The sequence below is a fragment of the Phodopus roborovskii genome, unplaced genomic scaffold, assembly GCF_943737965.1.
Source record: "Phodopus roborovskii unplaced genomic scaffold, PHOROB, whole genome shotgun sequence".
Taxonomy (NCBI): Eukaryota; Metazoa; Chordata; class Mammalia; order Rodentia; family Cricetidae; genus Phodopus; species Phodopus roborovskii.
The window spans coordinates 4,440,213-4,452,839 of NW_026126546.1; the positions used below are offsets into that span (position 1 = coordinate 4,440,213).

Consider the following 12,627-nt stretch of genomic DNA (forward strand, 5'->3'; position numbering starts at 1 on the left):
AGGGTGAATTTGATTTTGAAGGGTGAATTTGATTTTGAAGGGTGAATTTGATTTTGAAGGGTGAATTTGATTTTGAAGGGTGAATTTGATTTTGAAGGGTGAATTTGATTTTGAAGGGTGAATTTGATTTTGAAGGGTGAATTTGATTTTGAAGGGTGAATTTGATTTTGAAGGGTGAATTTGATTTTGAAGGGTGAATTTGATTTTGAAGGGTGAATTTGATTTTGAAGGGTGAATTTGATTTTGAAGGGTGAATTTGATTTTGAAGGGTGAATTTGATTTTGAAGGGTGAATTTGATTTTGAAGGGTGAATTTGATTTTGAAGGGTGAATTTGATTTTGAAGGGTGAATTTGATTTTGAAGGGTGAATTTGATTTTGAAGGGTGAATTTGATTTTGAAGGGTGAATTTGATTTTGAAGGGTGAATTTGATTTTGAAGGGTGAATTTGATTTTGAAGGGTGAATTTGATTTTGAAGGGTGAATTTGATTTTGAAGGGTGAATTTGATTTTGAAGGGTGAATTTGATTTTGAAGGGTGAATTTGATTTTGAAGGGTGAATTTGATTTTGAAGGGTGAATTTGATTTTGAAGGGTGAATTTGATTTTGAAGGGTGAATTTGATTTTGAAGGGTGAATTTGATTTTGAAGGGTGAATTTGATTTTGAAGGGTGAATTTGATTTTGAAGGGTGAATTTGATTTTGAAGGGTGAATTTGATTTTGAAGGGTGAATTTGATTTTGAAGGGTGAATTTGATTTTGAAGGGTGAATTTGATTTTGAAGGGTGAATTTGATTTTGAAGGGTGAATTTGATTTTGAAGGGTGAATTTGATTTTGAAGGGTGAATTTGATTTTGAAGGGTGAATTTGATTTTGAAGGGTGAATTTGATTTTGAAGGGTGAATTTGATTTTGAAGGGTGAATTTGATTTTGAAGGGTGAATTTGATTTTGAAGGGTGAATTTGATTTTGAAGGGTGAATTTGATTTTGAAGGGTGAATTTGATTTTGAAGGGTGAATTTGATTTTGAAGGGTGAATTTGATTTTGAAGGGTGAATTTGATTTTGAAGGGTGAATTTGATTTTGAAGGGTGAATTTGATTTTGAAGGGTGAATTTGATTTTGAAGGGTGAATTTGATTTTGAAGGGTGAATTTGATTTTGAAGGGTGAATTTGATTTTGAAGGAAGTGAAAATATTGGCTGTTCTGGACCAGAGGATAAAAGGGTCCAGGAAGCTGGAACATCAACCATGTCCCTGTTGACTTGAAGAGTGACTGCTACTCTTGTGGGAAGACCTATTCCATATCAAAAGTCTAAATTAGAAACCTACAGGTTTCTCTTGGGGAACAAAGATACCTGTAATGGTCCCTCTCAGGCAGGGCATGGCACTCACAAGCCCGGCCTATAGTGTCATTTCGTGAACAGAAGTTTCAGCCACCCCAACAAATGACAAGTGTAGCTCAAGCTATCTGTTGTGGAACACCCTGCTAGGCTAACATCCTAGTCTGATATATTCTGCTACATTCTGCTTCTTTATAGGCCTCTTAACCACACCACAAAGGACCCAGACCCTAGTCCTTGTGTTCAGTGGGTCAGGAAGTCAGACCCAAGATAGTCTGCCAGTAAACCACCTCATTTATTATAGCCAAGAGAAGGTCCAAAAATCCACAATGGATGGCTCATGGTTTAACAACTGAACATAGGTCCCAATTCCTGTAAATGATTGGAGAAGACCTATGCTAGTTATGGGTGCCACCTTCCTTCCAGTACAATCCAGACAGGATATAGCAGAAGACCTTGCCTCCCCTCTTGCTCCTGAGTTAATTTATCCGGTTGCTGTGTCAGAACCAGCTTGTCCATGCTTCCATTGTGCATGAAAGACTAGAGGCCTCTCCCAGCACCTTTCAGGTTCTCTGCAACAGCATTCCTAAGGCACCCAGTGTCCCACATTCCGCAGTGAGTGACAGTTACTGTGGCAATACCCCAAATGCTTTGGGACCACAGTCTCAGGACCCAGCAACTACTACTGGGTTTCCAGTTTCTCAGATGTGATTCACCCTGCAGGCATTTTTACACAAACTGACCTCATCCTTGTATATTACTCCATCTCCTCATTGTACTCAGTCTCCAGATGAGCAGAAACTAACAGCCCAGGGCACTCAAGCTGCAGCACCAAGGTTGGAACATCTTAGAGCTTTAGGTATCCTAGTTTTAGGTAGAAAACGATTTGGCCGCTATCAACTTGACAATCTAAAATCTGCTAGAAAGTAGGTCTAGATACTTATGAGATTACATGCATCAAGGCTGACCTCAGAATGTCTCTGGCATTTTCTGGGTTACTTTGACATAGGGTTACTTTGACATAGGAGACAGTCTTAGCTGCAGGCAGCGCCATTCCCTAGAAATCGGTCTCCAGGCTTGGAGTGTTAGACTGGTCAAAACAAAGTGGCCAAGCAGGAAGCAAGCACACTTGCATTACTCTGCTTGAGCATGGATATCTATGACCTGCTGAACCCACCAAGCTGCTGCTTCTGTCACTGCTTGCTCTGATGAAATGCCCCTGGGCACCTTCCCTAAGCAGATGAGCCCCAACTGTCAAAACACAGATAGCCTGCTGAATACAAGCCAGACACAGTGAACTTGTAGGCAGTTCTCCCTCATCGTTTGAGCCAGCTTCCTGTCCAGATGCCTTCCTTTGGTCATGCACAGTAACCTTACGTATAAGCAAAAATAACCCTACACTTCCTGAAGTTGCTTTTTGATTGAGCTGTTTTCACAGCAACAGATGAAACTGAACCTGTGAACCCATAATGGTCTTTTCACAATGCAGCCAACAGGTGAGACTGCTCAAGCATTCATGATAAAAATCTTTCCAGATCCACATCAGGACACAGATGCTATGTATGTTCATTAGGAAAAATGTAGTAATTCAAGAACTCAATCTGTACCTGAGACCAGGGTCCTTGTACTCAGTGCAGGACCCCTAACTTCTCCCACCAGAAACAGTCTGAGCAGTGCCAAGGTGGACACTTCCATACAGTCTGGATCTAAGACTTCTGAACATACTGAACCTTCTGAACATACTGAACCTAACAGCCCATCAGTAACAAAACAATCCTAGAGCATACAGGATAGTCTTAGTTCATCAGTCTACATAAATGGCTTCTTGGACAGAATAAAGTAGGGTCCTCTATCTGAATTGCCAGCCTAAACCTTTGAAGTACTACAGAATCTTGAAGGCTAGCTTTCCAACTACAAGCTGCTGTCCCCCCACTATCACCCCCTTGCCAAGTGAAGCCAGCATTTTCCCAAGACTGCACTGCCTCTGTCAGTTATGATAGCCATTTGTAGGCACACAAACTGGCGGGAGAGGGGAGCACGGACGGACGGGACTTCCCATCCATGTGCTAGAGATCAAGAGATCCTGGCCAAGAACTGACACAGCTTCAACATGCTGTGAGCTGTGTAAAGTGGGTTAGCACAGTGCTAGGAACTGCCAGCTACTGCCACGCCTCAACCTGGTCCTCCACTCAGCTGTGCAGTTGAATTGACTGAAATGATGGTTATGGGGAAGCCCATTCCCCTGCTGGCCAGTCATGGTTTGTTCAGCAACACTACAACCTTTTGAACCAGGTCCCAGACATACTGCAGATTTTATGAAAAGCACTCTGTGCCCATGGGGACTTGGATTCCAATGGACCATTTATAGAGGAGCTTGTGGGGCCGGAGCCTCAACTGGAACCCTGTGCCTGACATCCAGAAAGACAAGGCTAAGCCTACACTAGAGGAAGCTGTTTCTCAAGATGTTTAAAGTAGGGCAGCCCCAGCCCCAGCAAATGCAAGACTTAAGGACTTTTTTTGCACATCTGTGACTAATAAGAACCACCTTCACAGCCCCATCCAGAACCTAAGCCCAAATCAGATTTCAAAGCCTCAGAGATCATCGTTGAGAGCAGCAGATCAATATCCCTTCTGGAGGGGACCCTGGCCAGTCCCTGGACTGGTGAAGCAGAAATGTAGAACCTCAAAGGGTGGCAAGGATCCCTGACAGTCACCAGCTCTTCATCGGGAACCTGTCAATTGAAATTGATAAATCAGAACTGAAGGATTTCCCCAAGATTTATGGGAATTTGGTGGAGGCTGCCTATCAACAATGTGGGTAAGTTGAGGATTCTGAGCCTGTTTAGAAGAAGGTCCTTAATAGGTCCATCATATTCTGGGGCATGGTCCATATGAATGTGGAAGCTGCAAGCTGCTGTCAGTTAAGGTGATCACAGGGATAACCACCTTTGGGGATCCGGAGACTCCACGGCGGGTCAAGTGGTAGACCTTTCCCAGAGGAGGCATGGTACCGAAACCAGGCTTTGGTGGAGGCAGAGGGATTTCAACTCCAAGGCAGTGAATTGCTTGGCCCAGATCTCCACACAGCACAGTCCTGGTTCCTGCAGAATGGTAAGTTTCTTCAACCAGACTGGCGTCTTAGAGTAGTCTATTATAAACTGCTTGTGTTTGTAGATTTTTAATTTCCTTTGTGTTCATGTTGAGTGCCCCCCAACTCCCTTTCCTCCCCTGACCTTATAGTCCTTCACTTCCAGTTTTCCAGAATGATAACTTTTACGAGAGTAGGACTTTAAAGGAGGAGAGTCTCACCTTCCTGCTTATGCTGCAGATACAGACTGGAGTTTAAGGGCCATTCCCCCAAGGAGCACATCTCGCTTCTCACTGACAAATGGATGTTCAGTCCTCGGGAGACAGGATTTGGTAAGCAATAGTTTTTCTGCTTCCCAAATCTGTTAGGAGTCACAACTCCTTTCTGGTGTGGGGAAAAAATGCCTTTTGGCAACTGCCACTGGGTCCTCTGCTGTTGTGACTGAGTAAAGAGGTGTTTGCAGGAGAAACAAAGAACTGAACAGGACTCAGATTTTCCTGCTGCTTCCCCATGTCTAATCAAGGACACTTTTCTAACTCCTGACGACCATGCTTTTGTAGGTAGGAACTTCCTGAAGACCTCTGCCCAGATGTGGGTCTCTGCTCTCCAAGGCTTATTTGAATGAAATTCCCCATCTTCTTGGGCAACTGAATACAGGCATGTAGTCAGTTATTGACACTATTTGGATACATTTAGGAGGAGGTGTATCCTTGAGTTGGTTTGAATTGAATGACTCCCACCATTTTGAGTGGGCTGTGCTCAGAGTGAATGTTCATGTATGAACTTTTCCAATTGCTTCTGTCTTCAGTTCCTGCCTCCAGGTTCCTCCCCCAGTGCTAATGCGCAGAGAGAATCTCTGCAGGATGACCACAGCCTGGTCTACACAGCATAGCTACTTTGAAGGTGCTTGGTAAAAATTGAATTAAGAAAGAAAATTGAGTCATTTACTCAAGTTATACTGGGCCCAAAAGAAACCTTCACTAATTCTTTCAAAGACAGACTTTAGCTGTCTATAAAATGATGCCAGTCAATAAAATGATGCCAAATCCATAAGCTAGACAAGTTGAAATCTCGGCTTTTGAAAATGCTAATGCACAATGAAAAGGTAATTAGGCCATTAAAGGCAAAAATCACCCTTGGAGGATGGATCAGAAAAAATCGATACTGAATTTCAAACTCATGATGCTTTGAATAGGAAAGGGATTTTTCCTTCAAACTTTTGGAAATCACAAGTATCAGGTGTTCCCATTAAGGTAAACATGGTCACCGGAAAACGAAGTGTAAACAGGGCGTTCCTAGAAACAATGTTTGTAAGCATAATCCAAGCACAGGACTAATGTACAACAAGGGAAAGTTAGGGCAACCCTTTACAATCAGGAAACACCTTGGGGGTGGGACCTCCTACAAGCCTCCATGCCACATTAGGCTCCATCATTTCCCGTCAGCATGGAGGAAACTCCTTCCCAGAGCAATTAAAGATCCTAATGCATATTGTAAGAAACCACACTGCTCTGGATGATAGAACAGAACTAAACATTCAGGAGAAACTGGAAAGCAAGTATTTTGGCAAACTTCTAAGAATGAACAAAGACCAAAATTAAAAATGCAAGTAAATGACCTTGTCATTTAAGGTCTCAGACAGATACAGATACAATTGCACCAAAATCTTAGCATTGAAGTTGGCTTCTTCAGTAGGCAAATGTTCAGCTTTAAGGATTGAAATGTTTGCTCATGTAAAACAGCATGAGATGGGTCAAATGTATAGGGCCCGAAGGACATGAAAATTAAAGCTACGTGTGGCTACCGTAACTAACCATTTATGGGGATGTGATTTGTTACAGCAATAAAATACTCAGATTAACATTTCTCCCATTCGTAAAAACCATGAACTAATGTATGCGAGAAAATCGTAAGGCATTACAACAGTCACTGACCATTCAAGTTGTATGAAAGACAAGGCACATTAGCTGCTGATCTTTCAAAAGGCACTGACAAGCCTTGTCTTTAAAATGTTTGACAAACCTGTATGGGTTGAGCAATGACCTTTCACATCAGAAACTGTAGGCCTTAGGACAGCTGGTACAGGAGCAGCTAAATGCTCAGCACATTGAATCAATCGGCCCTTGTTCTCCTGTATTTTTAATTTTAAAAATGTTCGACAGCAAATGTAGGAAGTTTTCTGTCTGAGCAGCTTTGTCCCAAATACCTAGCATTTGCTTCCCAAATTAGACAACCACACAGAAGTTCCTTACATATGCTCAGGCTTATTAACTAGCTTACTTTACATTAATCCACATTCCTTATTTTATTTAGCTCTGCCTTGTGCCAGTACCTTAAAATCAGTAGTGTGCCCATCTCCATCTCCATCACCTGGCCAGCATCTCCTGACTCCACCCTTCTCCCCATCCTACTTTGTTTGGTCACACCACATCCTTCCTGCCTGACTACTGGCCAGTCAGTTTTATTAAACCAATTCAAGTGGCTAATATTTACCGCGCACAAGAGCCTTATTCTTCATGGCACCCTGACGACTCCCATGATGCTCTGCCATGTGGAAGTGCAACTTGAAAGAAGCGCTTCATTTTTCTTCATGGCATTTTATCAGGAAATGGAAACCTTAACTAAGACACAGGTAATTAACTCCGTGCGTTTGAAGCACAGGTTCTCATTCCTTTTTCCTGGTAGTACACTTGACTAATTCCCTGTTCAAATGGCAAATGAAGTTGATTCAAGGGGACATCCCCTCCTAGGCAGTGGTTGCAGGAGCCTTGCCAGTCCCTGTACTATATAAATCCTAACCACACTCAGATAAAGCATCAATTAGCTGAAGCCTTCCTCCCTCCTGGAAGCAACAAACTGACCCCTCCAAACTTATGCTCATCTGCCTTTAGACCCTCGGATATTTCCGTTACTCCTCCCATGCCTCATTAAGGTACACCCATCTCAGCTGTATGTCATTTCATGGTCCAAGAAGTCCTTGAAGCGAGATATGAGTGAAGGCTGAATTGGTGGGGGAAGTGGAATATGACTGGGCAAGCGGAGCCAACATTTCTCCTATAACTGGCTGTCAACAGATGTAATCTAGATGGTCTCGATTAAGATTCTTGGATCACAGCATCATCCAACAGCAGGCCTAGGATTAGTGTTCTTCTACAGGAAGATATATATGGACACAGGGAGATTAAGTGCCTAAAGAAAGGTACTCCAAGCCAAGAAGAGCCCATAGCAGGAGCCTGGTGGGAGAGATGACCGAACAGATGGTTTTTGGTCTCAGAAACCTACTCTAGTAGCATCTCTCTGATCAAGACAAATTTCTATTCTTTAGGCCAATCGTGTTTGGCGTTACTTGGTTATGGTTACCCTTGATGACCAATATTCCTGCTTATTCGTCTGCAGACCTACAACTCAGTTCCCCTTTGGAGAATATTCTGCTCATGGGGAAGCAGGTCAAAGTATACCTGCTAGCAGCAGACAAAGCTCAGATGAAGTTAACTATACTTACGCGATCTTCCCCTAGGCAACACCTATGGGTTGGAGTTCATGCCTCTTTAGGAAAAAAATGGAGAAGCCTGATGGCATATCCAACTTTATCAGAATCCTTTCTCCACAAAGCTAAGGTAGCTTTATAGATGTGCTTTTGGAAGAATAGACCCTCTGGTTCCTGTTCATTTAGATGTGGACTAGGGGAAAAGGTTAACTGGACTCTATAGGAGCAGCCACCCAGGGGACAAGGTCAGAGGGTTATCGGGAAGGAACAAGGATGGAGTTCTGCAAGCTTCTGGACCTACACCATTATCCTCAGCAGCCCCTGCAAACAGGGCTGGGCTAGTTCCATAGGTAAGGTTGGAAGGAGTACCCCCTACAAAGCATGCTAATGTCCAATGGCATAGTTTTCCCAGTCAGGGTGTGCTACTTAGACATGATAGTCAGGGTAGGCTAAGGTCCACAACAAGCAGGTTTCTCTAGAAGCAATCCCCATGCGACCAGCAAAGGGTTTTGCTATAACCCTGCAATACAGTAAGTAACCCATACACAGAGTAATCTCAAGGCCAAGCCTTCATATCTTGAGCACAGCCACCAATACACACCAGTCCCCAGAACCAAACATTACAACCAAACATGTGATCACATTATCTGGAAGCCAAGAGGGCTGGCTTTTCAGGGTTAAGTTGGAAGGAGAAGTTAGTAGCACTCAAGCTGAAAGGTTCTGCTGATCTAACACCAAGCTTGGCTGAATAGATAAAACTGAAGTTTCACAAAATTAGTTCCTATGTACTGGGCTTCTGCATGTATGAAGCAAGGAAGAGATCTATAGATAACACTAATTGAACCCTAGTTGCATACCACTTTTGACTTCTGATCTTGGGACATGCCAAAACCTGAAGTGCTGCTACCTCCAATACAGTGTTACGCCGGGTGTGGTGGCGCACTCCTTTAAGCCCAGCAAACTCAAGAGGCGGAGACATGAAGGTCTCAGATTTTGAAGCTACCATGTTCTACAAAGTTTCAGGACAGTCAGGGTTATACAGAGGAACCCCGTCTCAGGGAGAAAAGTTTATCGGACACCATACATACGGTGTCCAGAGCTAGCTCTCTCTAGTTGTGGCCTGAATAAGGAGGCAGGGAAGAAACGCACACACAGTCCTGGAAAATAGTCCTGGGTAGGCAAATAGCTCAAGTAGGATTGTCCCCTGGCCTCAGGGTCCCTCACCTGGTGCAGCAAAGAGACAGATGAAGGTGGAAGCTCCTGAACTTCATTACTTCTTCAGAAGTGGGTGGGGGCTGCAGAGCACAGGGCGGTAACAGCCCATGGCTACTACAGGAGAATTTGCCTCCGTGGCTGTAGGATACATGATTGGGTCCCTCCAAGTCATTCCAAGCAATGTTTGCCAACTGCAGCAGTTAGCTGTCAGTCAAACCTCACCAAGGATCATTCCACTTCCCACCCTACCCCTCCACACCCACCCCACGACTGACAGGCTCAACTGCCTAGAAGTCTCAGGAAGATAGGAAAGGAACCACTACAGGACACATGCCCCCTGAATTATAGTAGCTGCAGTGTTGGCTGTGAGGCAAGGTTCTCAGAAGTGACTAAATGGAAAATGCTGGGGGGTCCATGACAGAATTGAGAAGCTTCATGCGGGTTTATACTGTCAACCTGACACAAATCTTGAGTCACCTGGGAGTCTAGGAACCTCAATTGGAGTTGCCCCTTGACATTTCACTAGTAGCTTCATCTGAAACGAACCATTTTGACTTCTGTGGGAGCCACTATGGGCAGTGTCTCAATCACTGGGCAGGTAGGTAGCCTGCATTAAAGCAGGATGGGGGCAGGAAGATCGTGGACTGGAGAGCAGCAGGAAAGCCAGCAGTGTTCCTCCAGTTTCCATCCCACATCCCTGCTGCCTGGACTTCCCTCAGCCACAGGCTGGGAATCTCGACAGCAAGCGGAAAGCAAACTCTCCCAAACAAAAGCAGGACTACAGCCCACAGCGTGACACTTAGCTTGTCACAGAGCGGGGTGGGGGGCAGGCTGGTCAATCGAGAACAATTTTAGAGAGACTCAGGAGGGATCCAGTAAACTCATCCCATCCCTAAGGGAGCCTTGCTAAGAATTCACTTGCCCTCCCCCTTCCTTTCAAGCATTTACAATTTCTGGGTAGGTTTATAGAGTCAGCCCAGAATTCCTCTAACCAGTGCTCCAACAGCTTGGGCAACACCAGAGCACCAATCCTTTTGGGATGAAAAACAGCACAGCTCTCCCCAGACAACTCCCCCTGCCAAAACCAGGTACTTTCCCTAGAATCAGAGTACTTGAAGTCCATCTTTCCAGCATGCAACTTCAAAACCCTTCTAAAGTCTCATGTAAGTGCACCTCAGATTCTTTAACCTGGATTAGGTTTTAGGACTTCCGAGATCCAAAAAAGTAGGCTATGCAACCTAGGACCTTGCAGTTGGCTCCAGCAATGGACAGCCCCCTTTCTACAGTCGGGCCTGTTCAAGAGCACACTCACAACCATCTGCAGCGTCTGTCTTGGTGCAGACTCAAGATGAAAGCCAGGGTGCACTGGCAGGATGACCCTCAAGCCTGGCTATTCCAGAGATTGGCAATGGCCCGAGCATGGTTTCCTTCAGCTCATCTAGCAGACCAAGACTGGGAGAGGTACAGGAATTCCTTCAGAGGGTAGGTTATGAGAAGGCAGACTCAGGGACAGGGAAGACTCCCACACAGGGAAGACTCCCACACAGATTTAGAGGGTAGGGGCACCAGCCTAGTTCCGACTCAGTGGCACCAGGTCCTTTTTCAGGCTCGAAGTAGATGAGACCAAGTTCTTTCCTCTAGAACTGGGCCTCAGGCTTTTGTTTTGTACACACAAAAACTACAATTGATGAGGAAGAGCTTCTTAAACTTGGAAAGTTGGGACTTAGTTGATCTGGCAGGAATGGATAGTGTTAGGCCTTCTGGAGCTCTTAACAAGAGGACCAGTCCTCTTGACAACCAGTCCCCTGTTGACTTCCGGTAGAGTGAATACTATTGTGGGAAGAGCACACCAGGAAGCTAAAGGAATCCTGCACCAAGATTCTCTTGGGGGAAACATACCAAGAACATCTGCAATAGCAAACCATTCTCCATGAATCTCTCAATCTTGAGAAAGTACACTGGAATGTGTTCAGAACAATCATGGATAAGCCTGAAATAGCTGAGAAATTCACCCAAAACGCTATTAAGGCCAATTAAGGGGTGATTTTCCCCAATCAATTAATAAGCTAGTTTCAGTTTACCCAAGACTAAACTATTAATATTTTTCCAGTCCCTGGTTTTTGTTCAAGTAGCATGCTTTGAAATTCAATGCAAATTTGTAATTTATGCTGCCCATTTTGTCACAGCAACGATGATCAGCAGCTTCATTCATTTTAATTTTTCTGGAAAGTTCTGCTAATGGGGGAAGGGAGAAATACTGTGTTGTTCGACACTGCGTACAGCATGTAGCTTTTAAAGGGAGCCGACCTCAAACGGAGGTGTCTGGAATGACCTAGAAAGAGCCAAGTACAGGAGACTGAGGTAGGTGCTAGACAGGGCAGAATCACACCATTAAGATGTTTGAAAGCAATTCTTTGCCTTCTTGCCCTCGTCTTGGTCAACATATCCATTCCTTCACTGGTCCAGCATATAAGATGACCAGCTGAGACAACTCGCCTTGTGGGAGGAAGGCTCACAGAGGTATGAACCCCAAGGAATTACAGGATAGGAGGGCCCAGCTTGCCCAGAAGACGGTCAAAGTCAAACACCAACTTCAGGGTACTCCTGTGAAGATGACTCAGGCAACTCCTGGGATGACTAGTTGCATCTCCAAGGACAGTGACTAGGATAACTTCCCATCCTGAGAATAACACCAACACAGGAGGAAGGAAGAAGGAAAAGCTGGAGAAACCCTTAACAGCTCTGCATTCAGGAGACTGCAGACACATCTAGTTGAAGACAGTAAAGAGGAACTATTATGGCCATTGGATGTTACAAGTGCTTTGGCTGAAGCCAAAGTTTTAAGTGGTAATAATCTGCACACTTCCCCACACTTCACCTCTGTCCCACCCCAGATTTTGGAAAACAGTACAAGAGACTGTTCAGCTGTCGCCATCTTCCTTCAGTCAAGGGGTAACAAAGCCAAGCTTCAGTTGTCACCATCTTTGTGTAGTCAAGTAGTTAACTACCGAAGACAGGCCCAGAAGGTAATGACAGCCAGGAGAGACTGGCCAAGGCCTTGGAGGCAGACAGGTTTGCCAGGCAGGCAGAATATGTAAGAATGGAGAAAATAGGAGTATTCTGAAAACAAAAAGGAAAACACGGGTGTGATGGACTCTACAAGTTCTCCATGAAGGAACTTTTTACTTGTGTGTCTTTTGTTTTTCAAGGTAGAGTTTCTCTGGGTAGCCCTAGCTGTCCTGGAACTCTGGGAGACCAGGCTGGCCTCAAACTCAAGAGCTTTGCCTTCCTCTGCCTCCTGAGTGTTGGGTTTAAAGGCCCACATCACCACGGCCCAGCATTACTTGCATGTCTTTATAAACAGTCCTACCCTACTGCTGCTGATATACCCAACTCATTCCTTTTAAAGCTTTTTAAAGGCTAAGATAAGCAGTAGTGCTTTAAATAAAATTTTCAGTTTTGATAGAGGCGTTCTAAGTAGGTTTCATGTGAAAATCCTT

The 12,627-nt window shown here is 44.4% G+C and overlaps 1 pseudogene; it reads left to right on the forward strand.

The window, feature by feature from the left end:
• Positions 1-11,649: 11,649 nt before the first annotated feature.
• LOC127233665 (putative methyl-CpG-binding domain protein 3-like 3) lies at positions 11,650-12,251 on the forward strand (annotated as a pseudogene).
• The last annotated feature ends 376 nt before the right edge of the window (positions 12,252-12,627 follow it).